The sequence below is a fragment of the Pleurodeles waltl genome, chromosome 8 (assembly GCF_031143425.1).
Source record: "Pleurodeles waltl isolate 20211129_DDA chromosome 8, aPleWal1.hap1.20221129, whole genome shotgun sequence".
In the NCBI taxonomy this organism is placed as follows: Eukaryota; Metazoa; Chordata; class Amphibia; order Caudata; family Salamandridae; genus Pleurodeles; species Pleurodeles waltl.
The window spans coordinates 910,853,059-910,880,698 of record NC_090447.1 but is presented as its reverse complement, the minus strand read 5'-3'; positions in this window follow the sequence as shown (position 1 = coordinate 910,880,698).

The window sequence follows — 27,640 nt, the reverse complement described above, 5'->3', positions numbered from 1 at the left end:
TCAGCAGACACCTGAACCGGTTGTGGACATTGGTTCAAGAGGTTCTCAACGATGGTGATACTATCCTCCCGTGGAATGTTAGTGTACAGGGAGGCAATATCTGGTGTACTAACCAGTCTATCACAAAATCAAAGGGCATATGTTCAACTAAGTTCACCATATAAGTGCTGTCTCTTACATATCTCTCTGGATAAGATGGACCTGCCTAGAGGCAGACCCATCTTGTCTGGGTGCATTTCTAATGGAATTGGAAAATGGAACAGCACCCAGATAAGATGGGTCCATTCCATTTTGTGCTGGTTTATATTCTCCTCTATCAAGAGTTTTCTTTTCCTGCACCATTGATGGCTGTTGTGTCATTCTGAATACTATATTTTAATGACTTGTGAATGTACACTCATATAACATGAAGTCATTATGCCTGCTCACTCGTCTTCCTCTCTACCAAGGAATTAATGAGCTTCTTCTTCTTCTGGTTTCCTAGCCCTCTTCCTATCCCCACAAGCATCCATGCCCTGCTCATACATGCAGAGATACTGAATTCATCCCTTGGCCAGTCTATTATTTTCTTTGGACATGGTCATTGTCCCCAAGTGTATAATCCCACACTCTCTTCTGTACCATACCTCTGCCTTTTTACTTTATTCTTTATTTTTCTTTCATGTACATTTTCTGGTTATATTATTTTGGTTACATTTAGAGTGCTCCGGCATCTCATGAGAGAAATTCTGTCTGCAGTCAGCGCTCTATGCCTCTCTTGTGAGGTTGTCCACATCTCTGTCACTGCAGCATACACTGCAGCTTACCCCTTGGGCTACTTAGTGATCCTGCCGGCAGTCTTTCCAGAGTGTACATGCCCAATTCAGGAAGGAGCATGCTTGACGTCAGCTTTCTAAGCCTCACTTAGAATGCCCATCTACTTCTGGGGTCAGTAAGGAATGCAGTACGGCTGTCCTTATTGCGACACAGAGGGGCCCATTGTGCCAGCCATTTTTTGCACAACCAAGCACATTCCAGCCCGTTCTATCATTTCCCGGTCAGTGCAGTAAGGCCCTCTGTGCCTGCTGTTTTCACTGTGAGACTGAGGGCATTCCTGTACTATTTTATCTCATTCACCCACAACCCCTTTTATCAGTAACAAATACCAGAGTCAAGATTGACAAGCGGTGTTTGTGTTACGTATTGGCTGACACAGGGCTTACTTGTAGTCACCATTAGGTGCAAGCAAGCCATGGGCTCCTGTGGGACTCTGTAATGCAATGCAAGATTCACATTTTGACTAACTACCTGATTGCATGTATACCAGAAAAGGACAAGGAGTATATGTATGGCCGCTGGATATGTCAGTTACCTGTGACTCAGGTTCAGGGGGTGGCTGAGTGTGCCATATTCTCACACCTGCATGGTTCACTTTTGACAGAGAATGGTGACTATCAAGTTTTTTTATTGGCTCTCTATTTTTGTTTATAAACAGTACCAAGCTATCCTTGTAAGTGTGATCTATATGATTGCACAGTTGGGGTTGTACACACAGGTTTTGGATTTAGGTTTTGGTTTTGGATTATGTGTGTGTTCTGTCACTTTCTCTTTTTCTCTCTATCGGACTCTGTCTATTCTATTCTTCATTTTTACAACATGTTCATTAGTATATATCGGTGTTCTTCTTTCAGGTGTCCCCCTTTATCTGATTTGTCCTGCTCCGGCCCTGCATTGTTTAAGGGTCGAAATGTTGTTGACTGTGCTCAAAACAAGCCTAAAATGTGACTTTTTGCTGTAATGTATTAATGTGTGTGCATTTGAATATCCTAGGTTCCACGGTTGTTTTGGGGTAATCATATGTGAACCCTGCACAAATATATTGATGTTCAGACTGATTTTGGTTTGTGTACTTATTAATTTTTCCCACAATTAAGGGTATCCGTTCTTATTTTCTTCCTACTGTTACAATACCAGTATGATTGTGTTATTTATCTATTATCTATCCATTTATACTCCTATGAAAACCACTATACTTGTCTCAGGCCTGCCAACCAGCATGTGTGCACTTTCAAACTGCCATTTTGAACAGCCAAAGTAAATAATTTTGCCAGGCCTAAAGCGTCTTTTTTAATAAATATGTCACCCCTAGGGTAGGCTCTAAACAGCCCATAGGGCAGGATGTATTGTATTTAAGAAGTTGTACATGTACCTTTAAGTTTTACATGGCTGGTAGGGAGAAACTCTTAAACTAACGTTTCACTACTGCAAGTCCTCCCTCTCCGATGGGATAACATTGAGTTACATTACTAAAATTAGTGAATGGCAATTTTTGTTTGGAGATGGGTACAAATGTCATTTTTTGTCTTGAGGACTGTTATTTAAAATCCTCCTTAATGGTAAATTTAAATTATAAGTCACAATTCTGAAAATGCCACTTTTAGAAAGTTGGCATATTCGTGCCCTAAAGATTTGGTACTTGCAGCCCGGATCCTGGGTCAGAAGACTACGTGCAGTATGTATTCCTCCCAGAGAGTATAACAAAGGGGTCCTACATGTTAGCAGGAAGGGCCATCTTGAACTGATAGGAGGGGCGGAGCTATCCCATTCCACACTTGCACTTCGAATGAGCTACCTCAGCACAAACACAAAGTACTTCACACTAGCCTTTTGTGACTGCAGAACATCCTAGCACCAGGACAAGGAGGCAGGACATTCGAGAACCATATGTGTGTGGAGAAGCCAAGATGTTTCACTCACTTCAAAGTCGGAACCAGATATAAACATTGGGCAGCCTGACCAACGTTTTAGTGCATTCCTGGACCAGTAGATACTACAGAAGGACTGTCCTGTTGCCTGAGGCATTCCATGCTGCCTGAGGCGTGCCCTGCTGTCTTAGAAGGAAGACTGCACCTGCTTTTTTACATCATAAGCTACCTGATGGGACTCCAAGGGTTAGCTGACTGACCTCCTGTTCAGAGTTGGCTTAAGCAGAACTCATGGAGTTTCACTCTATGGAATTCCGCGGAGTTACATAAAAACACAATGAGATTCCGCAGACTTCTGTGAGTGGGTGGATTATGAGCACGTTGCAATGCTCACACTGATTTCTAGTGCAGGAAGCTTATTCCATGCTCCACATGAATGGTACCACATGGTGCGCCAGATGGCGCTACTTTTTCTGTCACTTGAGTAGATATTCTACTTGAGTGGCAGCTTTCTCAACATTAACAGTCGTGACCTGCTGTGACCGCCCACATTGAGAAGTACGTATGATTGGTGTTCTAGTGCCCTAAAATCAAGCTAGGGGTCACAAATTCTCACTTGCACTCATCAACTTGACGTTAGTGAGCTGTGCATTAGAAAAAACTCTGCCACGCTGTAGTTGGTGAAGTTTTACCAGAACTCCATGCTCCAAGTGGAATGCAGAGTGGGCAAAATTCTGCAAGCAGAGCTGAATTTTTCTCCCACCTGTGGTTCGGAGCTAAAGGGACATGACAAGTTCCAGAATCCTCCCCGCAATTTCCCAGCTGACTTTCAGCAACTGGACTTGCATGGACATGCAACTTGACCTGTTTGATCCCTGTTGGTCTCTGCAAATGTGAGTCATTGATCTTCAAGATGCACCTCTACACCTACTGGTGACATCAGAATACACTCCTCCTCTGAAGAAGGAGAAATCCTGAAGTGTTGGGTTCTTGTGATCACGAAAGGGCTTACTCACTCCGGGATCTTGCCTCTCATAATGAGTGCCAAAGAGAAGCTCCAGTAACCTAACTCTCTGCGTTACAGTGACCTCAGGTGATGACCAGCAAAGCAAGATCTCCACAGTGTTTTACAGCATTGACAGCTCGCGGTGACCACTAATGTGAAGCTCCTGCTATGACTGTCCACAGTGCTCAGCTGGCTCTTCATGCTACAGGGACGACTGCTTGCAAAGCCCAACCTGATCTTTGTGTTAGAGCAATGACTCTTTGGAATGTTCTCCCTGCTCCTCATGGCAAACTCTTTTGAAAACTGAACTCTTTGAACCAGACTTTCAGAAGGTACATTTTCAGTGAGACTATCCTGGTGCCTTTATCCGGCCCACACTCCACCATGGTAGGGCTGAAATTGTAAATTTACTCCTTTCTTGCATGACCAGATAACCGTGTTAGTGCTTTGTGCTTTTAGGTGCTGTACATACCTAAATCTTTGGAATTTAATATTTCCGATTCTACTGATTGGATTTTTGTTGTCTTGGTGTCAAATAATTAATTCATTTTTACTCTATTATTCTAAATTGGTGTGGGAGTCATGTGTTGTGTTCTCGTGCTATTATTGTTTGTGTGCTGCATAAAGTGTGTACTCATTGCCTCTAAGTTAAGCCTGACTGCTTTTATGTTAAATTACCAGAGGGATAAGCACAGGTTAATTTAGTGAATTTTGTGATTTGCCCTGACAAGGATTGTGGTTGTTGCTTCAGTGGGGTTTCAACCCACTCAACCAATAATTTAATTTCTCACATGGTGCATTCATGTACGCCCGCAGGAAGAGAGGTTGAGGGTGCACTTGCAAACTTCCCCCTGGAGCATACAATTTTATGCTGAAACAATAAATGTCAGTGATGAATTTTGAATGAAAAAGAAATAAAACAAATTGCAAAAGTAAATAAATAAATAAATGACTCCAATAAATGTGTATAATTGAATAAGAAATTTGAATCACATCGAGTAGTGCTTGCCTTGGCCACCACTTCCCTGCCTTGGCTATGACTCAACCTCAAGAACTTCTTTTTTTAATGTTCTCAGGTCAATCTTTCAAAGTCTCATCCCATTCATAGGCTTCTCTGTCACACTCTTAACTCTCTTCTCAGGACAATTGCTCTGCAACATGCAGTGGCTACTATTCACAGCCGTGCCACGTCACACAATGAAATGCTATGCTTAGAACCCAATAAGCAGCTAAAGTAAACACATCTCGATGAGTGTGTGGTACTTTTTGTTTGCTTTGACTGTTTGCCTTTTTCCTTTTTTTGTGGCTGGTTTGTTTAAATATTGCAGCCTTAGCACTCCTTAGCTGACTTTGCTGTTATTCAATAAACCTAAAATGCCTCTGGCATTTCCTTATTTTTAGGTTTATTAAACAGAAACTTTTGTGACTTGTTGTAAATCCATTCAGTAGTTGTTGAGAAATTGAGGTTCAAAATGAATAGATAACTGGGGGTATATTTATCAAAATATCATGCAACGCGGGGTAGCAAGATGTTGGGGGCTGCAGGGAGTCCAGCCACTGCACAAATCACTTATAAAAAAAAACTTTACCTTTCCTATGTTGTATACAGGGTGACCCCATTAAAGGTTTATGGTGTTTATAAGCATTCCTATAGTTGGAGCTTTTGATCTCCACCTAAGAATTGCATGAATCGATTGTGGTTAATATTATGGCTGCATTATATGGCCTGAGGATTGTAAAACAAAGAATGTAACTTAATATTGTTGACAAAACTAATGGGCCTGTCTTAATATGTCAATATAGTGACCTTTTTCAAAGTCAACAGGTTTTAGACTGATATATATATATATATATATATATATATATATATATATATATATATATATATATATATGTATATTTATATGTATATATACACACACACATATATATATATATATATATATATATATATATATATATATATATATATATATATATATATATAAAACACCTATAGTTAGGACCATGTTTCCATAAAAAATTTGTTTTTTGACTTTGGCACCGTTTGACGAATCTTCACTAAATTTTCCAAAAAAGGTGGCCCGGTGATTCTTGTTGCATATAGGAAGTTTCAGAGTGTGGCATCAAATGGGGGCAAAGAAAAAGGGGTTCGAAAATTTTGTATTTACCATGTTAATTTCTATAGGACCTATCAACAAGTCTACAGTCCGAACCACTGGTTGGAATTACTTCAGATTTGACAGAAAGCTAGCTGTCGGTATGATTGTGCATTTTGTTATTTGGTGTAAATCCGTCCAGTAGTTTAGGAGATATTTAAGAGCCATGTGTGGCGTAGGGGTGGGCTTGGCTGCAGGGACTAGCTGCAGGGCGAAGTCTTGCAACTAACCCTCCTGCACATGGCTGAAGGCTGTGTGTGGTGAGGGCTGGAATAACGTATAGTAATAAAAATTACTTTACGTAAAAAAACATATAAATTCACGGAAAAAAATATAGGTTACAGGGATGCTATAGTTAGGTTCTGAATTTACTTGTACAAAACTATACAAATTGAGTAGTTATAGTTAGAGTTCTTTCAAGTAACTGTAACTTGCTTCCCTAGGTAACTGTAACTTGTGCCCTTGCCATGCAAAGATTTCTTATCTATAATTGCATTCCAAATGTTGAAACGATAATATCAAAGATGCCATACAAGATCTCATCAATGAGATAATATGTGAAGTAATTAACTGTATTTATATATATATATATATATATATATATATATATATATATATATATATATAACACACACACACACATATATTTATATATATATTAAATACATCATAACCCTTCACATGAATACATCATTAATTGATTTTAAGTGTTTGATTGTTGCCACATTCCTCCTAAAATGCATCAGATTAAAACCTTACCATCTTGTGATAAATGCCAACTGAATACTGAAACAAAAAACACAAAAAATAAAGCTAAAGCAATAGATCTCAAAGAAAACCAATTTAAATCCAGTCACAGATAACATCTTTAAAAACAGAGGACAAAGATGAACTACAAATGAGAATGTAATTCCTCATCAGTATTGATCCCTGCAGGGTTTAAGCAACCACTCTGTAAGATAAATCTGGATTTCAGGCTCCTAACAGAGGTCACTCTATTGCTCCCCCCTTGGATGTTTGGGCACCGTATCCAGGCTAGAGTAAGGGAAAACGATTTATCTTACAATGTATTAATGCTGTATTCATGTGAAGGGATATGATGCATTTAATTAGGAAATGTGGGCAGGAATAAACTACTATAGCTTTATTTGTTTCATTGAATGTTTAGAGCTACATAATGGGCTATTTTGTGGTATTTTCACTGTGTTATCATTTATGTATTGCACAATTGCCTCTCAAGTTAAGCCTGACTGTTCTGTGCCAAGCTACCAGAAGGTGGGCAGAGGTTAATTTAGGGTGTGTTGTGACTTACCCTGACTGGGATTCTGGTCCCTGCTATGGCCAGGGTGCATACCTCTGCCAACTAAAGACCCAATTTCTAAATTGGTGATCAGCGCTGAGGCTAGGACTTGTGTTTGCGTAGGGCCTTTCAGTAAGTTGGTGTACATTATCATCCACATCAAGGACCATTTACATTTTTTCCCATTCCTCCCCAATTTGCAATTTTTAATGTGTTCTCTGCATCATGTTTCTGCTTGCTGGATCTACATTTGGAGCAATGGAGCTTGCCCTTGTCCAATTTCGATAAGAACATAGGGGGTCATTACAACATTGGCGGTATAAGGCGCTTACCGCCGTGCAGAAGACTGCCAATACACCGCCGCGCCAGCGGTAGACCGCCACAGCTATTATGACACACATCATGGAATCCTCCGAAATTCAGACACCCACACAACACCGCCACACCAAAGGTCAGCGATAAACTGGCAGAAACAAATCCTCCACCTCCACGCCAACAGAAACACGCCCATGCTATTGCGACCCACGAATCCACGCGGCGGTCTTTCAACCACGGTATTCCATTGGCTGTACACACCGCCGCGCTCAAAATACACACACATCTCCAAAACACCGCCACATTGGACAATTCGAAATACACACACCTGATACACATACACACACCACTCCCACACACCCAACACAATATAAAATACACACCCACATCACAGACAAACCCCTACAACCAGAAATTCTGAGAGAAGGCCAGAGAGACAGCACAGCTATTGACAACCCCATCACACAGAGGCACACAACACCATCACCCACACAACATCCACGCACAAAACACCACATACCACTACACTCACCACACTCATCAACACATACACCACCCCACACATCACACATAACACCCCATGTCACGCCAAAGACACCCCCGCTTCTCCGAGGAGGAGCTCAGGGTCATGGTGGAGGAAATCGTACGGGTAGAGCCACAGCCAATTGGCTCACAGGTACAGCACACATCAATAGCCAGGAAGATGGAGCTATGGCGCAGAATAGTGGACAGGGTCAACGCCGTGGGCAGCACCCAAGAAATAGGGAAGACATCAGGAAGAGTTGGAACGACCTACGGGGGAAGGTGCGTTCAACGGTGATCAGGCACAACATTGCAGTGCAGCGGACTGGCGGCGGACCCCCACCTCCTCCCCCACAACTAACAACATGAGAGGAGCAAGTCCTGACCATCTTGCATCCTGAGGGCCTCGGAGGAGTCGGTGGAGGATGGGACACTGGTAAGTCAAATCTTAACTATCACATCCCCCACCCTACCTGCATGCTATCACACACCCCCACCCTCACACTTTCCCCTATCACCCCAAATCCTCACCAATCTACACATGACACTAAGCACCCATCCCAACACCAAGCCCTGCATGACACAACTAAGCATGGGCACCCCTCACCAAAGCATGCCCACTGCACATACCCAGAACACCCCCCCAACCATCATAACACAAGCCCCCACACAGGAATGCCTGCACTGGGGATCACGCACACCCAACCATTGCACACCATTACACAGACAGATGCAATAATTATGTGCTTATACCCCTGCAGGAACGCAAAGGAACGTCACCACACCAGAGGGTCCACACAACACCACTCCACCCCCAGAAGAGTCCCACAGTGACGACAGCAGCTCTGCCCCACTGGATCCTGATGACCAGCCCGGACCATCGTGGGCCTCAGGACAGTCGGTTCCCCTTGCCCAGCCACAGCCCAACACCGAACTGCCACCTTCTGGTAACACCAGCACAGCACCCACCCAGCGGGCCCAAACCTCCCTACCCAGGACAGGTCAATCAGTGGTGTGTCCACCACTACAGGACACCCAGGCTAACCCACCACCCCAACAACAACAGGGACCTGGGGGCAGTGGTAGTGGGCACACGGTCCAGGGGACGGAGGCACAGGGACACCGGGGAACTGGGAGGGCTGCTGTGCGACAGAGTGAGGACAGGCCAAGGGAACCAACTCTCCACGAGGCCCTATCCTCCATCAGGGGTGCATACCACCACTCCCAAGAGACGATGGCCACGGTCCTGGACAAGTTGCAGGAGACCCTGCGTCTGCAGGACGAACTGTATTTGGGGTTCAGGGAGGAGCTCAGGACCATCAGCTCCGCCCTGGGCACCATCATAGGGGTGCTGACGGACATTCAAAAGACCTTGAGGGACACCGTGGCACTCCAAGGGGCCCCTGACACTAGCCAGGACGACAAACTGCCCACCACCTCCCCCGGCGCTAGTGGACAGGACGCCCTGCCACAGGACCAACACACCAGCACCCCATCCCCTGCAGACGGACAACCACCACGCAAGCGGTCCCTGAGATCCAGGAACAGGACAGAGCAAGATGGCAAGACCCCCGCCAGGAAATAAGACCACCCTGATTGTCCCCCCACTGTCCCACTTTGTCACCCTGTCCAAATTTGAACTGCCCCAGCTCCACTTCCAATGCCCAGATGGGCAGTGCACCTGTGAGACGAATAGACTGGACTCTGCCATGGACATTCCTCCACCATCACCCATCACCATATTACAACCTTCCTTGATTTTTTTAGCACTTAAATAAACACCCTTGAAAGCCAAAAAAATCTTGAGTCAGACTATGATTTGGAACTTTGTATTATCAATTACAGTGTCATAATGGGTTACCCATTGTAAGGCTAACATACCAATGTCACACATCACAAGCCCTTGAAGGATGCAAGCAGTTGACACGTAGGTTACCACACTTGTGAAACTGAAATGGAAGGGTACAACTCAAATAACAAATGGTGAGTGAAATGTAGGTACAGGATAGAGGTAGACGTGTGAAAGTTAATGTAATTTTAAACCAGAAAATGTTCTCACCTGTGTGTCTTTGGAAATATTGCTGTATGACTGACTCCCTGTTGTCGTTTTCTTCATCCTCAGCTTCATCCTCATCACTGTCCACTGGCTCCACAGGCTCCACAGCTGCCACAACACCGTCATCTGGATCATCCTCCTGCAGAAAAGGCACCTGGCGTTGCAATGCCAAATTATGGAGCATGGAGCAGGCGATGATGATGTCGCACACCTTCTTCGGTGAGTAGAATAGGGATCCACCTGTCATATGGAGGCACCTGAACCTGGCCTTAAGAAGGCCAAAGGTGCGTTTGATTACCCTCCTAGTCCGCCCATGGGCATCATTGTAGCGTTCCTCTGCCCTGGTCCTGGGATTCCTCACTGGGGTCAATAGCCACGAAAGGTTGGGGTAACCAGAGTCCCCCAATAGCCATACACAGTGCCTCTGGAGTTGGCCCATCATGCTGCTATTCCGCAGGATGTATGCGTCATGCACAGAGCCAGGGAACATTGCATTTACCTGCAAGATGTACTGGTCTGCCAAACAGACCATCTGGACATTCATGGAATGATAACTCTTCCGGTTTCTGTACACCTGTTCACTCCTGCGGGGGGGATGAGAGCTACATGGGTCCCATCAATGGTACCTATGACGTTGGGGATATGTCCAAGGGCATAGAAGTCACCTTTCACTGTAGGCAAATCCTCCACCTCAGGGAAAATGATGTATCTCCTTACGTGTTTCAGCAGGGCAGACAACACTCTGGACAGCACGTTGGAAAACATAGGCTGGGACATCCCTGATGCCATGGCCACTGTTGTCTGAAATGACCCACTTGCAAGGAAATGGAGCACTGACAGCACCTGCACGTCAGGGGGGATTCCAGTCGGATGGCGGATTGGTGACATCAGGTCTGGCTCCAACTGGGTACATAGTTCCTGGATTGTGGCACCGGAAAACCGGTAGGTGACGATGATATGTCTTTCTTCCATTGTCAACAGGTCCACCAGCGGTCGGTACACCGGAGGATTCCGCCATCTTCTCATATGTCCCAGCTGACGGTGCCTAAGAAGGACAACAGCGAAGAACCAGTAACTATTCCTCCAGGTATGTACCCACAGTTACACACAAGACTACACATGACAAAAAAGCCTTCCCGTATGTGTGTTGAGTATAGGCCTAGCTATGCGTGACGCAGTAGTAAATGAAGCCAGGTGGGCCCCTGAAATGGCGGCTGCCTGACCTCTAAACTGGGACAATGGGATTGTGGGGTAACTGCGCTGGTGTTGCACACGGTCGCGTTAGGCGGTCGTAGACCGCGGCGCAATGCTGCATTGGTTAATATTGGACCCTATGGGTCCCAGGAGCCAATGAACAGGTGCGCCGGCGGTGATGATGCGCACCGCCGCGGACGTCACCGCCGCGGATGTGACTGCCATTTTCTATCTGTTCAATCACTAGATACCTGACCTTCGACAGGAGAGGACCTACACTGCTAGTGCTGCTGTGACCTCGGTCTGGAAGCGACGATGGCTGCTGCGTCTGGGGAAAGGGCCCCTGCCTTCACTGCACAGGAGTTGGAGAAACTTGTGGATGGGGTCCTCCCCCAGTATACGCTACTCTACGGTCCTCCAGACCAACAGGTTAGTACCAAGGGAGCACGTTGTATGGGCTAGGCCTGGGTGGAGAGGGCTGGGTGGAAGAGGGAAGGGGCAGAGTACATAGAACAGTCATGCATGGGAATGAATGGGCCACATGGCCAGAGTAGGGAGGGGGCCACTCACATTGACGGTGCAGTTGGTAATGACTGTTCCTCTTTCCTTGTGCATGTCATGTAGGTCAGCGCCTACCAGAAGAGGTACATTTGGCATGCCATCGCCAAGGAGGTCCGGACCCTGGGGGCCCACCAGAGACGGGGCACCCACTGCCGTAAGAGATGGGAGGACATCCGCCGCTACAGCAAGAAGACGGCGGAGGCTCAACTGGGGATGGCCTCCCAATGTGGGAGGGGTGCCCGTCGCACCATGACCCCCCTGATGTTCCGGATCCTGGCGGTGGCCTACCCGGAGTTGGATGGGCGCTTGAGGACATCACAGCAGACACAAGTGGGTGAGTACAACCTCATTCAGCGGAGTTTGCGTGCAGTGGAGGTGTCTGGGTGGGGGAGGTGGGCGTGGGTGTCCCCAGGCCAGGGCGAGTTAGGTAGGCAAGGCCCCTCTGTTATGTAGGGCATGTGGCACTCAACCCCACCTCAGCAGAGTGCTAAGTTGAGGTATAGTTGCCCCTGTGGCATCAATGTGCGCAGATTCCCACCATTGCCATGTAGGCCATGTCCCAGAAATTGCATGTGCAGAGGGCAGGAGAACGGCGTAATGCAGGGGGCTGCTGCGTCGTCTTGTCCGCCAACGGTAGCGGTATGCCATGCACTAAAACTCTCTTTGTTCTGTCTCCCCCCTTTTCCTGCTCTCCCTGTCCTTTTGTACATCAGCATCATCAGGCAGAGGTACAGTGGCACCGGAGCACGAGGGAGCTGCATCCCACATGGCCATGGAGGGCCACACCACAGACTCTGAATGCACCAGTGGGATGGAGGGCGAGGGGAGCTTCACGTCGGCCACCAGATCACCAAGCAGCGACACGGACTCGTCCGCCGATGGGAGCTCCCATGTGGTGGCGGCACCACCTGTGCGCCCCACTTCTACAGGTACAGCCGCCACCCCCCTACCAGCACCGCCCTCCCAGCAGCCCCTCAGCGTTCGCCCTGTGTCCGCTCACTCAGGAGGGTGGGCATCACCTTCACCCCAGACACCTCAGGCCCTGCCCCAGTCACCCCTGCTGCCCTCAGTGAAGAGGCCATTGACCTCCTCAGGTCACTCACTGTTGGGCAATCTACCATTGTGAATGCCATCCAGGGTGTAGAAAGGGAGTTGCAACACGGTAATGCATTCCTGGAGGGCATTCATTCTGGTCAGGCAGTCCTTCAGCGAACCCTGCAATCTCTGGCCTCAGCACTGATGGCAGCCATTGTCCCTGTGTCCAGCCTCCCCCCTCCAACTTCCTCCACCCAGACCCAATCTCCTGTACCCCAGCCCATCCCAAGCACACCTACAGACCAGCATGCACACAAGTCAACACACACAAGTAGCTCAAGCAAACATAGGCACCACACACACCACAGGCACTCACGCAAGCCTCACCCACATACAGACACAGCAACATCCACTGTCTCCACAGTGTCCCCCTCCTCCTCTTCTCCCTCCTCCCTCCCAGTCTCGTCTACACACACACCTGCATGCACCACATCTAAAGGCACTAAGACTCGCACCAGGACACCCAGCACCACAAGCCGCTCACCTGCACTCACCACCTCCACTGCCATTTACACGTCCCCTGTGTCCTCTCCCAATGTGTCTGTGACGCCCCCTGCCAAAGTACCCAAACGCCGGCAATCACTCACCCAACATCCATCCACCTCACAACAGCCTCCAGTACCTGCACCTGCACCCAAAACAGCTAAAGTGACACCTCCTACAACCACTTCCTCTTCCTCAACTCCCAGACCCCCTCCAGCTACCTATCCCAGTGTTCGTCAGAAACTGTCCCTCTGTCAAATTGACCTTTTTGCCCCCCCCCTCCAAATCATCAGTCCCGTCGTAGCGCCTCAGCCAAAAAGCCTCCAGTACCAGTGGTGCGTGTTCCAGGTTTTTGGAGTGCACCGTCCACCTGGGCAGGCAGTAGGACCCGGAGCCAAGGCAGTGGCAGCCCACCCCCTGTAAAGGCTCTGAAAATGGAGAGTGGACGACGGGACCGTCATAAGACTCCTGGTGGGACAACAAGTGACTTGGGATCGAAGGCGATTGGTGAGTCAGCTGTAACTCCAACAAAGGTGTGGAAGGTCCAGAGGAAGTCTGCCCAGCCTGTTGTGAGTGTCACAGCGGAGAAGTGTGCCATCATATCCGGCTTGCCAGACACAACCGTCAGCACCGTCGTCACTGGTCCAGAGACCACCGCCAGAGTCACAGCCCAGGAGGGCCCAAGTATCGTCACTGGTCCAGAGACCACCGCCAGAGTCACAGCCCAGGAGGGCACAAGTATCGTCACTGGTCCAGAGACCACAGCCAGAGTCACAGCCCATGAGGGGCCAGGATGCCACAGCCCCGCTGGGCAATGATGGAACTTCATGCCACACACCAATGCCCATTGTAGAGATCGTCATGCCACACACCAATGCCCAGTGTAGAGATCGTCATGCCACACACCAATGTCTGTATCAGAACCGCCATGGCAAAGCACCGCTGAACAGGGCAAAGACCGCCATGGCAAAGCACCGCTGAACAGGGTAAAGACCGCCATGGCAAAGCACCGCTGAACAGTCATGAAACGCCATGGCAAAGCACCGCTGAACAGGGCAAAGACCGCCATGGCAAAGCACCGCTGAACAGGGCAAAGACCGCCATGGCAAAGCACCGCTAAACAGTCCTGAAACGCCATGGCAAAGCACCGCTGAACAGGGCAAAGATCGCCATGGCAAAGCACCGCTGAACAGTCCTGAAACGCCATGGCAAAGCACAGCTGAACATGGCAAGGACTGCCATCGCAAAGCACTGCTGAACAGTCCTGAAACTTCATGCCACACACCAATGCCCATTGTAGAGATCGTCATGCCACACACCAATGCCCAGTGTAGAGATCATCATGCCACACACCAATGTCCGTATCAGAACCGCCATGGCAAAGCACCTCTGAACAGGGCAAAGACCGCCATGGCAAAGCACCGCTGAACAGTCATGAAACGCCATGGCAAAGCACCGCTGAACAGGGCAAAGACCGCCATGGCAAAGCACTGCAGAACAGTCCTGAAACGCCATGGCAAAGCACAGCTGAACAGGGCAAAGACCGCTATGGCAAAGCACCGCTGAACAGTCCTGAAACGCCATGGCAAAGCACCGCTGAACAGGGCAAAGACCGCCATGGCAAAGCACTGCTGAACATGGCAAAGACTGCCATCGCAAAGCACTGCTGAACAGTCCTGAAACGCCATGGCAAAGCACCGCTGAACAGGGCATGCACCGTCTAGGAATGAATGGACCGCCACATCTGGCATCCTTATCCCATGTGCAGCTGGGACAGTGACAGGACAGGTACTTTCACGTGGAGACTCATCCAGTCTGGGCACCAGTCCCCCTCCAGAACCAGTGGAGACCTGCATCTACTTGAGAGACTGTGGCTTTGCACTCCCCAGGATGGCACAGTGGGCAAACCACCCACTGTAGTGACTTGTGAGACTGTGGCTTTGCACTCCCCAGGATGGCACAGTGGGCAAACCACCCACTGTAGTGACTTGTGAGACTGTGGCTTTGCACTCCCCAGGATACATCAATGGGCATGGAGCCCCGTCGTGGATCTGGCTTCGCATTCATCTGGCTGAGGTGCCCCCCCTTCCCTTCCCCCTGAGGTGCCTGTAGTGTTTCTATCTGATGCCCCGGCAGTGTTCTCTCCGATTTTGGTCAGGTATCTATTGTGGGCCTCGCCCATGCTTTTTTGGACTGTTGGTGCACGGACATTGTTGTGTACATATCTGCACTACTTCTCGGATTGTATGTGTAAATAAGAGTGATTTTGAGATATGTATATCTGTATATTTTTGAATGGCATGTATATTGGCACATTACAATGTTTGCCCGATTTTCGCATTGTCTGTGCATTCTTCTGGGGGGATTGTGGGTTGTTACTGTGATTTTTGTGACTGCATTGGTGTGTATGTTGTGATATGCGAGGGTGGGGGTGGGGGTGTTTGGTTGGTGTCCCCCCAGCGTTTGCCTCCCCCCTCCCCTGTGTCATAGGTGCAGTGCTCACCGGTATCTTCTGCGCCTACGTAGCTGTTGGTCGTAAAGGAGCAGAAAAACAAGGGCAAGTAGGATTTGTAATTCGGGCTCCATGGTGTCATCCTTCCTCGTGGGATGTGTTGAGGTGAGCGTTTTCCCATTGCAAAAGCTGTTTCCGCCGACTTTTTATCTGCGGTGCATCCGCCCCAGAAAAGGTGGCGGATTGGCGGGTTGTAATAGTGTGGGCGGTACATTGTCTCCCGCCTGTCTGTTGGCGGTAACCGCCACGCTGCTTGTCTGTACCGCCGTGGCGGGTGGTTTGTTAAAGTGGCTGTCTTTGTTGGCGGTTTCCGCCAGGGTCATGATTCCCTTTTTTTGTCCGCCGGCCTGTTTGCGGTATTACCGCACCTTTAACACCGTCGGCCAGGGTTGTAATGACCACCATAATAGTATTCCAGCTTAAAGATTTTTGCAAGGAGATTGTAGTTCCTGCCAAGGGTGCCACCAAGAAGGTTGGATTTAAAAAGATGCTGAGGGCTTAGGCAGAAGCCCAGTTCAAGGAAAGTGATGGATTGGGAGAGTCTGGGAATGGCTGTTCTGAGGAACCACCTGTAGTGGCTGAGGGAGACATCTTTGAATTTCAGCTTCCTGTGAGAGCATGAAACAATTTCTCCTCCCGTGGATTATTCCCTGAGGAACTGGCTGAGAGGAAGGAGGAGAGGGAATTCAAACTGGCAAAATTAAAGATGGACTCTGAGGATAAAAAGGTTGAGTGAGCCTTAGCAAAGAAGAAACTACTTCAGGCTCGTGAGGCTGAGTCTAAAATAAATGGACCTCAAGACCAGGCAGCATATGGACAATATCTGGTGGAGATAAGAAGGTAGCCTATCCAATGATTTGTTCCCAGATATTTGGTGGGAGATGACATTGATAAGCGGTTTTCTGCTTATGAAGTTGCACTGAAGGTACACAGGGTTCTTGAGAAGCACTTGTTGGTGGGTCTTTGGAAACACATGCCTACTCTGGGGAAGGACACCCTTTTGACATTAGGGATTTGGTACCGTGGTACCACACCAAGTAAACTAACATAAAGGTATTTTGATTGTCAAATTTGGGCTGACCCCTAAGAAGTATCGCTAAAGGTTGAGGGATAGCCAGAAGCTCCCAAACCAGTCCTGGGTAGATTTTGTAGGTTACTACTTTAAGGCACTGATTAGCTGGGTGAGAGAGGGCAAAGTGAGTGAATTTAATGGTTTGTGCCATTTGATCATGAGGGAGCACATTCTCAGTGTATGTTTTCCAGAGTTGCACCAGCACTCAGTGGACAGTAAGCTGACTGGCCCCCAGGAAGCTTGCTGAGGAGGCTGACCTCAGGGTTAGCATCAGGTGTCCACAAAGATACCTGGGGGTTCTCCCACAAAGGTGGTCAGTGTTCCTACCAGTAGAAAGAGGGGTGAGAAAAAATAAAAAATTAGGGGGTCTCTAAAGGCCCACAAAAAGATTCTCAAGGGAGTATTAGTGGTAACTAGTCCCAGTCTGATTCTAAAAAGAAAGGGTTTATTGTCCTTAAGACAGGGAGGTTTGTACCCCCAATGCACAGGGTACTAGAAATATAAGTACTACATAGGCAGCTCCAAATGTCCCAAAAGGGCACAGCCCGTCATCGGTGGGCAGCCACCTGGGTTAGCGAGCATAGGCGGTCATTCTGACCGCGGCGGTCGCCGCCCGCCAAGTGGTTCCCGCCGAAAGACCGCAGCGCGGTCAAAAGACCGCAGCGGTCATTCCGGCTTTCCCGCTGGGCCGGCGGGCGACCGCCAGAAGACCGCCGGCCGGGTCAGCGGGACAGCCCCTTCAACAATGAAGCCGGCTCGGAATGGAGCCGGCGGAGTTGAAGGGGTGCGATGGGTGCAGTGGCACCCGTCGCGATTTTCACTGTCTGCTAAGCAGACAGTGAAAATCTTTGTGGGGCCCTGTTAGGGGGCCCCTGCACTGCCTATGCCAGTGGCATGGGCAGTGCAGGGGCCCACAGGGGCCCCACGGCACCCGTTCCCGCCATCCTGGTTCCGGCAGTGGACACCGCCAGAAACAGGCTGGCGGTAAGGGGGTCGGAATCCCCATGGCGGTGCTGCAAGCAGCGCTGCCATGGCGGGTTCCCTGGGCCAGCGGGAAACCGCCGTTCCCCCCTTTTCCGACCGCGGCTTTACCGCCGCGGTCAGAATTGCCCAGGACGCACCGCCAGCCTGTGGGCGGTGCTTCCGCCGCACTCCGCCATGGCGGTCATGGACCGCCAAGGTCAGAATGACCCCCATAGTGCTTAGAGAGAAGGTGGTCCCAGTTTGCTGGGGGTGGGGGTCAGACAAAGATGACCCTAGTTTCCTGTGTCTCGCAGAGTCTCCACCTGTTGCCCATTAATGATGACCCACTGCCTGTATTTGAATGCATTTTCTGGCATGTGAGCTTTTGGCACAATTTCGGTATTCCAGAGTTTCCCTGGGGGGCAGAGAAATGGTGCCAAAAGCCCAAATGCTAGAAAATACATCCAAGTACAGGCAGTGGGTCACCATTAATGGTCAACAGGTGGAGTCTCTGCAAGACATAGGAGCCAGCATGACCAATGTCAAGTGTCAGCTGGTGTCTGCAGAGAAGGTCCAAAAAAGAAAAATTCCCCCAAGTTATACTCACCGACAATCAAGACAGCCATCTACCAGTGGCTCTGGTTCCCTTTGAGGTGGGGGGTTCTAAAACTCCTTGAAAGTTGCTATGAGCCCTGTCATGCCTATTGATTGTCAGTTGGGCAATGACCTTGAACACTGCCTTGAAGGAGGTAGAGCACAGGTCTTACTTGGGATTGCCTGAGTGGGTCTGTATGACCACACGATCCATGGCTGCCCAAAAAGTGAGTCAATGATATCTTGAGTTCGGAACAAAGGTCCAGACAGCTGTGTAGGAAAGGGGTGACAAATACAAAAAGAACAAGTGATGGACGGAATGCTGAACAATGTCAAACATTCACCCCAGTACAGAGATCTGGGCCTAAATCCATCGTTTTTTTGCCACCCATGCCATTCCAGTTTGGACCCAGCCATATGCAAATCAGTCTTGACCCTGCTCCTCTGTCATTGGTATCCCCTCCTGTCCCCGTCATGGAGCTCCCCTCGCCCTCCGTCTGAGGGGAAGCACGCAAAATAAGCTTTCTGAAACTGTACTCACCCCCTTGTGGCTGCTGTGATGCCCTCAAGCGCCCATCCAACTCCGTATAGGCCACCACCAGGATGCAGAACATCAGGGGGGTTATGGTGCGACGGGCACCCCTTCCACGGTGGGAGGCCAGCCCCAGCTGGGCCTCCGCCATCCTTTTGGTCCAGCGGCGCAGGTCTTCCCATCTCTTGCGGCAGTGGGTGCTCCGCCCGTGATAGACCCCCAGGGTCTGCACCTCCTTAGTGACTGCACACCAAATCCCCTTCTTCTGGTGGGCGCTGACCTAGAGGGTAAAGACAGTGGAAAATATAATTACTCACCCATCCGGACAGTCAAACTCATTGCCCACCAGTTCCCACCCATGCCCTGACGCACATACACTGACCACCTCTCATGCAGCAGTCAGGCCAGGACGCCTTAGCACCCCCAACATGTGGCTGACATCCACACCACTCCAAACAGGCATTGCCCAAGCATCATGCTCACATTGCACTCACCTGTTTGTCTGGAGGACCGTAGAGTAGCGTGTACTGGGGGAGGACCCCATCCACCAGTTTCTCCAACTCCTCCGCAGTGAAGGCAGGGGCCCTTTCCCAAGACACATGAGCCATTGTTGATTCCAGACTCAGGTCACAGCAGCACTTGTAGTGTAGGTCCTCTCCTGTTGATGGTCAGGTATCAAGTGAGTGCATCGCCATTGGCTCCTGGAACCCATAGAGCCCAATGATAACCAATGCGGAGTTGCGCGGCGGTCTTCGACCGCCTACTGCGACGCTGCACAACGCCAGCACAGTTACCTCATTTCCCCTTGTCCATCCTCACAGGTCAGGCAGCTGCCATTTCAGGGGGGCAAATGGTATCGCACCTAACTGCGTCACAGCACATATTGGCATATATACTGACTCTCAGATTCACACACTCCTTCTGTAACATTAATTCGGACACAGTTGTGCTATCTATGTGGTAAATGAGCTTCTGCTCACCGTTCTCCTCCATAGGCTACAACCGCTGAGGCAGATGATGAGATGGCGGCATCCTCCGGTGTACAGACCCCTGATGGACCTGTCGACAATGGAGGACAGACACAATATAATCATATAAAGACTTGATCGTGCCACAATCCAAGAAGTGTGGGCCCAATTGGAGCCAGATCTGATTTCAGCTATCCGTTAGCCCACAGGTATCCCCCCTCTAGTGCAGGTCCTGTCAGTGTTCCATTTCCTGGCAAGTGTCTCCTTTCAATCAACAGTGGCCAGGAATGTCTCAGCCAATGTTCTCCAATGTGTTGACCAGGGTGTTGTCTGCCCTGCTGAAACATGCGCAGCTACATTGTGTTCCCCCAGGTGGAGGATTTGGCCACAGTGAAAGCTGACTTCTATGCCCTTGGACATATCCCCAACATCATTGGTGCCATTGATGGAACACATGTGGCATTTGTTCCTCCCTCAGAAATGAACAGGTGTACATGAATAGAAAAGGCGATCATTGGATGAATGTGCAAATGGTGTGTCTGGCGGACCAGTACATCTCCCATGTGAATGCCAAATAGCCTGGCTCTGTGCATGACGCCTATATCTTGAGAAATAGCAGCATCCCTTATGTGATGGGCCAACTCCAGAGGCACTGGATGTGGCTAATAGGTGAGCCCAAGGTCCCCACACAGTATATGTAGGTGTCTGGGTATGAGGTTGTCCCTAAGGGTTAGTGTGTGTCTCACAATTGTCCCTCGATATTTACAGGTGACTCTAGTTACCCCATTCTGTCATGGCTACTGACCCCAGTGAGGAATCTAGGACAAGGGCAGAGGAACGTTACAATGAGGCACATGGGCGTACAAGGAGGATTATTGAAAGGACCTTCAGCCTCCTGAAGGCCAGGTTCCGGTGCCTCCATCTGACAGTTCCCTGTACTACTCACCCAAGAAGGTGTGCCAGATCATCGTGGCATGCTGTATGTTGCACAACCTGCCATTGAGACGCCAGGTGCCTTTTCTGCTGGAGGATGAGGCTGGTGATGGTCTTGTGGCAGCGGTGGAGCCTGTGGACAGTGAGGAAGAGGAGGAAGATGAAGAAGATGTGGACAACAGAACAAACATTATCCTGCAGTACTTCCAGTAACACACAGGTAAGAGACTGTAACTCCTCTTCACATTTCAGTATACTTTAGGACATTGTACATGGCAGCCTCTTACACTCTGTGTACGGCCACTGACTGTTCCCTTTGGGTTTCCTTTTTTCAGATCTGTGTACCCCATTCTGGCTTCTTCTATGTGTACTGCTGCCCACCATCTGTCATACATTGGTATGAGTAAATGAACATATACGTTGCAATGCTTTTATAATGTTGTACTAATACATTTGTGAATCATTAGACTGACTCCAGATTGGTATTTGTTTCAAGGGTGTTTATTTAGGTGCTAATGAGTATAGGGGTATGTGCAAGGGGCTGGGGTGATGGTGGAGGAATGTCCAGTTAGAGTCCAGTCTCTTTGTTTTACAGGTGCATTGTCCGATGGGGCATGGGAAGGGGAGTAATGGCAGTTCAAGGCAGACAGGGTGACAGAGTGGGACAGAAGGATGACATTCAGGAGAGCCCTATTTCCTGGCAGGGGTCTTGGCAATGTTCTCTGTCTTCTGCCTGGATCTCAGGGAGCGTGTGCGGGGTGGTTCTCCTTCTGCAGAGGGTGGGGTGCTGGTGGCCTGTTGGTCCTATGGCGGGGCGGAAGGCTGTTCATCGGTTTGGCTAGTGTCAGGGGCCCTTTGTTGTGCCACTGCCTCCCTCATGTTCTTGCCCATATCAGCCAGCACCCCTGCTATGGTGACCAGGATGGTGTAGATTTTTGTGAGGTCCTCCCTGATCCCCGGGTACTGTCCCTCCTGCAGCCGCTGGGTCTCCTGAAACTTGGCCAGTACCATGCACATGGTCTCCTGGGAATGGTGGTATGCTCCCATGATGTTTGAGAGTGCCCTGTGGAGGGTCGGTTCCCTGGGCCTGTCCTCCCCCTGTCGCACAGCAATCCTCCCAGTTTCCCTGTTGTCCTGTGCCTCTGTGCCCTGAACCGTGTGCCCACTGCCACTGACCCCAGGTCCCTGATCGTCCTGGGTTAGTGAGGTTGCCTGGGGTACCTGTAGTGGTGGACACACTGCTGATTGATGTGTCCTGGGGACAGTGACATGAGCCCGCTGGGTGGGTGCTGTGCTGGTGTTTCCTGAGGGGGAGGCTCTCTGGTGGTTTGGGAGTGTGGCAGGGGAACCAATTTTCTAGAGGTCCCTGATGGGCCAGGTTGGTCATCGTGATCCAGGCGTGCAAAGCTGCTGTCATCACTGTGGGCCTCCTCTGGAGGGGGACTGGATGTAGCTGGCACCTCCTGTCCGGTGACATTTGGTAGGGGCCCTGTTGGGATGCAATTGCATTGCTATTGTATCTGTGTGTGCCATCTTGTGCAATGGGTGTGTTTCCCTGTATACTTGTGCTTTCTCTGTTGCCTTGGCCTTGTGTGAGTGGTGATTATGTGGGCTGGGTGAGTCTCTCTACTGGGCATGCTGTGGTGATGGGTGTCCATGCAGGTCTGTGATGGGGGTCCATGCATTGGTGTTGCATGCAGGCCTTGGTATTGGGATGGGTTGGTTTTGATAGTGGGATATATGTGGTTTGGTGGAGTGATGGGAGTAAGGGAAACAGTGGGGGTATTTGATGGCATGCAGGTAGGGTGGGGGATTTAGTAGTAAAGATTTGACTTACCAGAATCCAGTCCTCCTTCTACTCCTGCCAGGCCCTCAGGATGCATGATTGCCAAGACTTGCTCCTCCCATGTTGTTAGTTGTGGGTGAGGAAGGTGGGAGTCCACCGCCAGTCCTCTGTACAGCTATCTGGTGTCTTGATACCACGGAATGCACTTCCCCCATAGGTCGTTCCACCTCTTCCTGATGTCATCCCTGGTTCTTGGATGCTGTCCCACGGCGTTGACCCTATCGACGATCCTTCGCCATAGCTCCATCTTCCTTGCAATGGACGTCTGCTACACCTGTGATTGGAATAGCTGTGGCTCTACCCGAATTATTTCCTCCACCATGACACTTAGCTCCTCCTCAGAAAACATGGGGTGTCTTTGAGGTGCCATGATGTGGTGTGAGTGATATGTGTGAAGTGATGTGTGGGGTGATGTGTTGGGATGTATACTGTGATGTGCATGGATGGTGTAGGAGTGATAGTGTTCTGTGCCTCTGAATGGGTGTGTGCTCTTTGCTTGTCTCTCTGTGCTTGGTCTCTTTTTTTTTGGGTTGTAAGGGGTTGTGGGTAATGTGGGTGTGTGTTTTATAGTGGCGTGAGTGTGGTATGTGTATGTGTGTCAGGTGTATGTATTTTGAATTGTCCAATGTGGTGGTGTCTTGTAAGTGTGTGTGTATGTTGACCACGTCAGTGTGTACTGCCAATGGTTTACCGCGGTTGAAAGACCGCCGCGTTGATTCATGGGTCGTTATACTGTTGGCATATTCCTGATGGCGTGGCGGTGTGGGTTTTGCTATCGCCAGTTTATCACTGACCTTTGGGCTGGCGGACTTGTGTGGGTGTCTGTATTGTGGCGGTATTCTCGGTATGGGTCATAATACCCATGGCGGATTTCCGCCGCAGTCACGGTATGTTGGCGGCCGTCGGCACGGCAGTAAGCGGGATTTACCACCTGGTTTGTAATGAGGGCCAGAGTCTCTTTCAAGCACAAAGTACCTGGTTCACGTGAAAAATCTCCGCAAAGAACCGCAGAGGAGGAGATGTGTGGAAACAAAGAGGTGTGCGTTGATTTATCGGGCCGCACACATGCGTCATTTAGTTTTCACACAGGTATGACTGTGCGTCGATTTCCGGTGCTCGGTCATCCTCTTCGGGTTGCAGGGTTTTCAGACGCCCAGGGGACGGTGTGTGGATTTCATGCACTGGCAGGACAAAGTCACAGGAGCTGCATCGATCCGGTGGGCGTTGTGTCTAATTTTCTACCACACGGCAGGTGCTGCGTCGATTCCTCTCTGGAAGTCAGGCTGTGTTGTTCCAGCTCAGCTGTGTATCGATGCAGTGGGCGGTGTGTCGAATTTCCGGTCGCTACGCTGGCGCTGCATCGATCTTCTCATTGCGAAGTCGGGCTGCGTCGTTCCAGTTCGGCGTGCAGTGCAATTTTCACCAAGGTGCAGGCTGTGCATTGCTTCTGGCAGGCTGTGCGTTGAATTTCGCCGCACAAGGAGTCCTTCTTGAAGAGATAAAGTCTTTTTGGTCCTGAGACTTCAGGGAACAGGAGGCAAGCTCTATCCAAGCCCTTGGAGAGCACTTCTTCACCTCAGCCAGAGAGCAGCAAGGCAGCAAGGCAGCAGGGCAACAGCAAGGCAGCAGTCCTTCACAGAAAGCAGTCAGGTGAGTCCTTTGGGCAGCCAGGTAGTTCTTCTTGGCAGGATGCAGGTTCTGGTTACAAGTTTCTTCTCCAGGAAGTGTCAGAGTTGGAAGGGGCAGAGACCCTGTTTTATACCCAAATGTGCCTTTGAAGTGGTGGAGACTTCAAAGAGTGGCATAGAAGTGCACCAGGTCCCCCTTCAATTCAATCCTGTCTGCCAGGGTCCCAGTAGGGGGTGTGGCAGTCCTTTGTGTGAGAGCAGGCCCTCCTCCCTCCCAGCCCATTCAAAATGCAGATGTATGCAAGTGAGGATGAGTATCCTGTGTTTGGGGTGTGTCTGAGTGAATACACAAGGAGCTGTCAACTAAACCCAGCCAGACGTGGATTGTAAGGCACAGAAAGATTTAAGTGCAGAGAAATGTTCACTTTCTTAGAGTGACATTTCTAAAATAGTAATATTAAAACCAACTTCACCAATCAGCAGGATTTTGTATCACCATTCTGGCCATACTAAATATGACCTTCCTACTCCTTTCAGATCAGCAGCTACCGCTCAAGCAATGTATAAGGGCAGCCCCAATGTTAGCCTATGAAGGGAGCAGGCCTCACAGCAGTGTAAAAATGAAGTTAGGAATTTTACACTACCAGGACATGTAAACTACATAGGTACATGTCCTGCCTTTTGCCTACACAGCACCCTGCCCTATGGGTTACCTGGTGCATTCCTAAGGGGTGTCTTATATGTAGAAAAAGGGGAGTTTTAGGCTTGGCAAGTACTTTTAAATGCAAAGTCGAATTGGCAGTGAAACTGCACATACAGTCCTTGCAATGGCAGGCCTGAGACAAGGTTAAGGGGCTACTTAAGTGGGTGGCACAATCAGTGCTGTAGGCCCACTAGTAGCATTTAATCTACAGGCCCTGGGCACACATAGTGCACTCTACGAGGGACTTACAAGTAAATTAAATAGTCCAATTGGGTATGATCCAATGTTACCATGTTTAGAGCGAGAGAGCATGTGCACTTTAGCACTGGATAGCAGTGGTAAAGTGTGCAGAGTCTTAAAACCAGCAAAAACAGTATCTAAAAAGTGGAGGGAGGCAGGCAAAAAGTTAGGGGTGACCACCCTAAGGCTGTCAGGTCTAACACATACTGTGTACTCTTCCTAGGAATATACTGCCTAAAAAACAAACAGTCCATGAACAGGACCAAAGACTCGTCCACAACTATTTCTGTACCTGGAACATAGACCTCTGAAAACCGATCCACAAAATGATCAAGGACAGGCCTAATTTTAAAAAGGTCAGAATCAGGGTGATCTTGTGGCAAGGCTAGGGTATTATCAACAAAATGTAGCATCCAAAGAAGAAGCAAATACCGATTATGACTCATGGTTGCAGGAAATATAGCCATCACCATCAAGGGAGTAGTAGACCAATATGAAGACAGTGACGGCTTCCTTATCAACCCCATCAAAAAAGGTAAATCCAAGAACTTTTTCAACTCTTCCAGATTTGTGGGATTTTACCAGGTAGCTTTAGAGTGTGTCCTAAGTCTGCCACTGTTGTTCCTCAAATACTGCTCAGCATGTAAATTAGTCTGCTCAACAATCTCTTCCAAAAATACATCATCAATAAAGAACCAAAAGACATTGATAGGCAAAAAGGTTTCAGTATTCACTCTACACCCCGGGAGAGCAGTAAAGGCAGGCAACTCTGGGTGCTCCATGTTTGGGGCAATCAAGAGGTCAGGTCTTCCAATGGGAAGCCTTTCTGCCCCAGGCTGCTGCACTATTGACACATCAGTGTCCTCCTCTAAAACAGACACTTCATCGGCACTGAGAGTGGCTTTCTCATCAGTTGATTCTGCTAGGACATAATATTCACTGCCAGAATCTTGCACTTTTTCTTCTGCCTCCGATGCAGAGTCAGTCTCATAATCATGGTCAGAAAACGACTTAAAAAGCATACAAACACCCTGCTGAAAGGTCACCCTGCGGCTAGTCATGGTCCTTTCTAAGAAATGTAACTTGACAAATACACAAACAACAACCAGCACTGTGTAAAATAAGTCACAAACAAAGTGTGGCTTGATCACAAAGAGATATGTATTCAAAAACTTCTCCATTTATTTGTCTGAAAAAGCTAGACTCACCAACAATTACTCTGTACAGACACAGCAATCACCAATGATATCCCACTAAAAAGGATAATGATAAGACAATTACACATAAGACAATGCAAATATCATCGTGCACAAATCTAAGGACAATTTCACACACAATCCTGCATTTAATACATCATTTACAAAAATGTCATTTATGCCTTGCAACAATACTAATTTGGAGTAAATTGTTTTTTCTTACACAAAACATACAACTACGCAAACTGCAGGTCAACCACTGCCAAAACCGCAAGGAGTCACAGCAAAGGAAGCAAAAGCTTTGAACTAGAACAAAAAGGAGAAATAAACCGTTATAATCACAAATGCAAAAACTTCGCCAGTTGACAAACAGCCCGCCATCAAACATTTATAAATTTACCCTGGTGTCTAGTGGTTTCTGATGAGCCTAAAAAAACTAGGCTTATCTGCCCCCAAGAGGGGGCAGAAATGGCCAATAGTTTTGTGCCCCCTTTGGGGATGACCCTTGCCCAAGGGGCCACCAACCCACACAAAAAGACAAAAGGAAAAAACCCTGGTGTCTTTGTCGCTTGTGTCCAAAAATAATAGCCCAATCTGCCCCCAAGGTGGGCAGAAATGGCCAACAGTCATGTGCCCCCTTTGGGGGGGGGGTGGCCCTTGCCCAAGGGACTGCCCCCCCCCAAAAAAAAACAGAAACAAAAATAATCCCTGGTGCCTTAGTGGATTCTGTCCCCCTTGGGGGCAGATAGGGCTAAAAAAATAGGACGATCTGCCCACAAGGGGAGCAGAAATGGGCAACACTTGTGTGCCCCCTTTGGGGAGTGACTCTTGCCCAAGGGCTTTCCCCCACACAAAAAAGAACAAAACAAAAGACTAAAAAAATCCCTGGAGTCTTTATGGCTTTTGTCCCCCTTGGGGGCAGATGGGCCTAAAAATAATAGGCCGATCTGCCTTCAAGGGGGGCAGAACTGGCCAGGAGTTATGTGCCCCAGTTTGGGGAGTGACCCTTGCCCAAGGGGCTGCCCCCAACAAATAAAACACACACACACTCTCATACACAGGTCCCTTGTGCCTACTG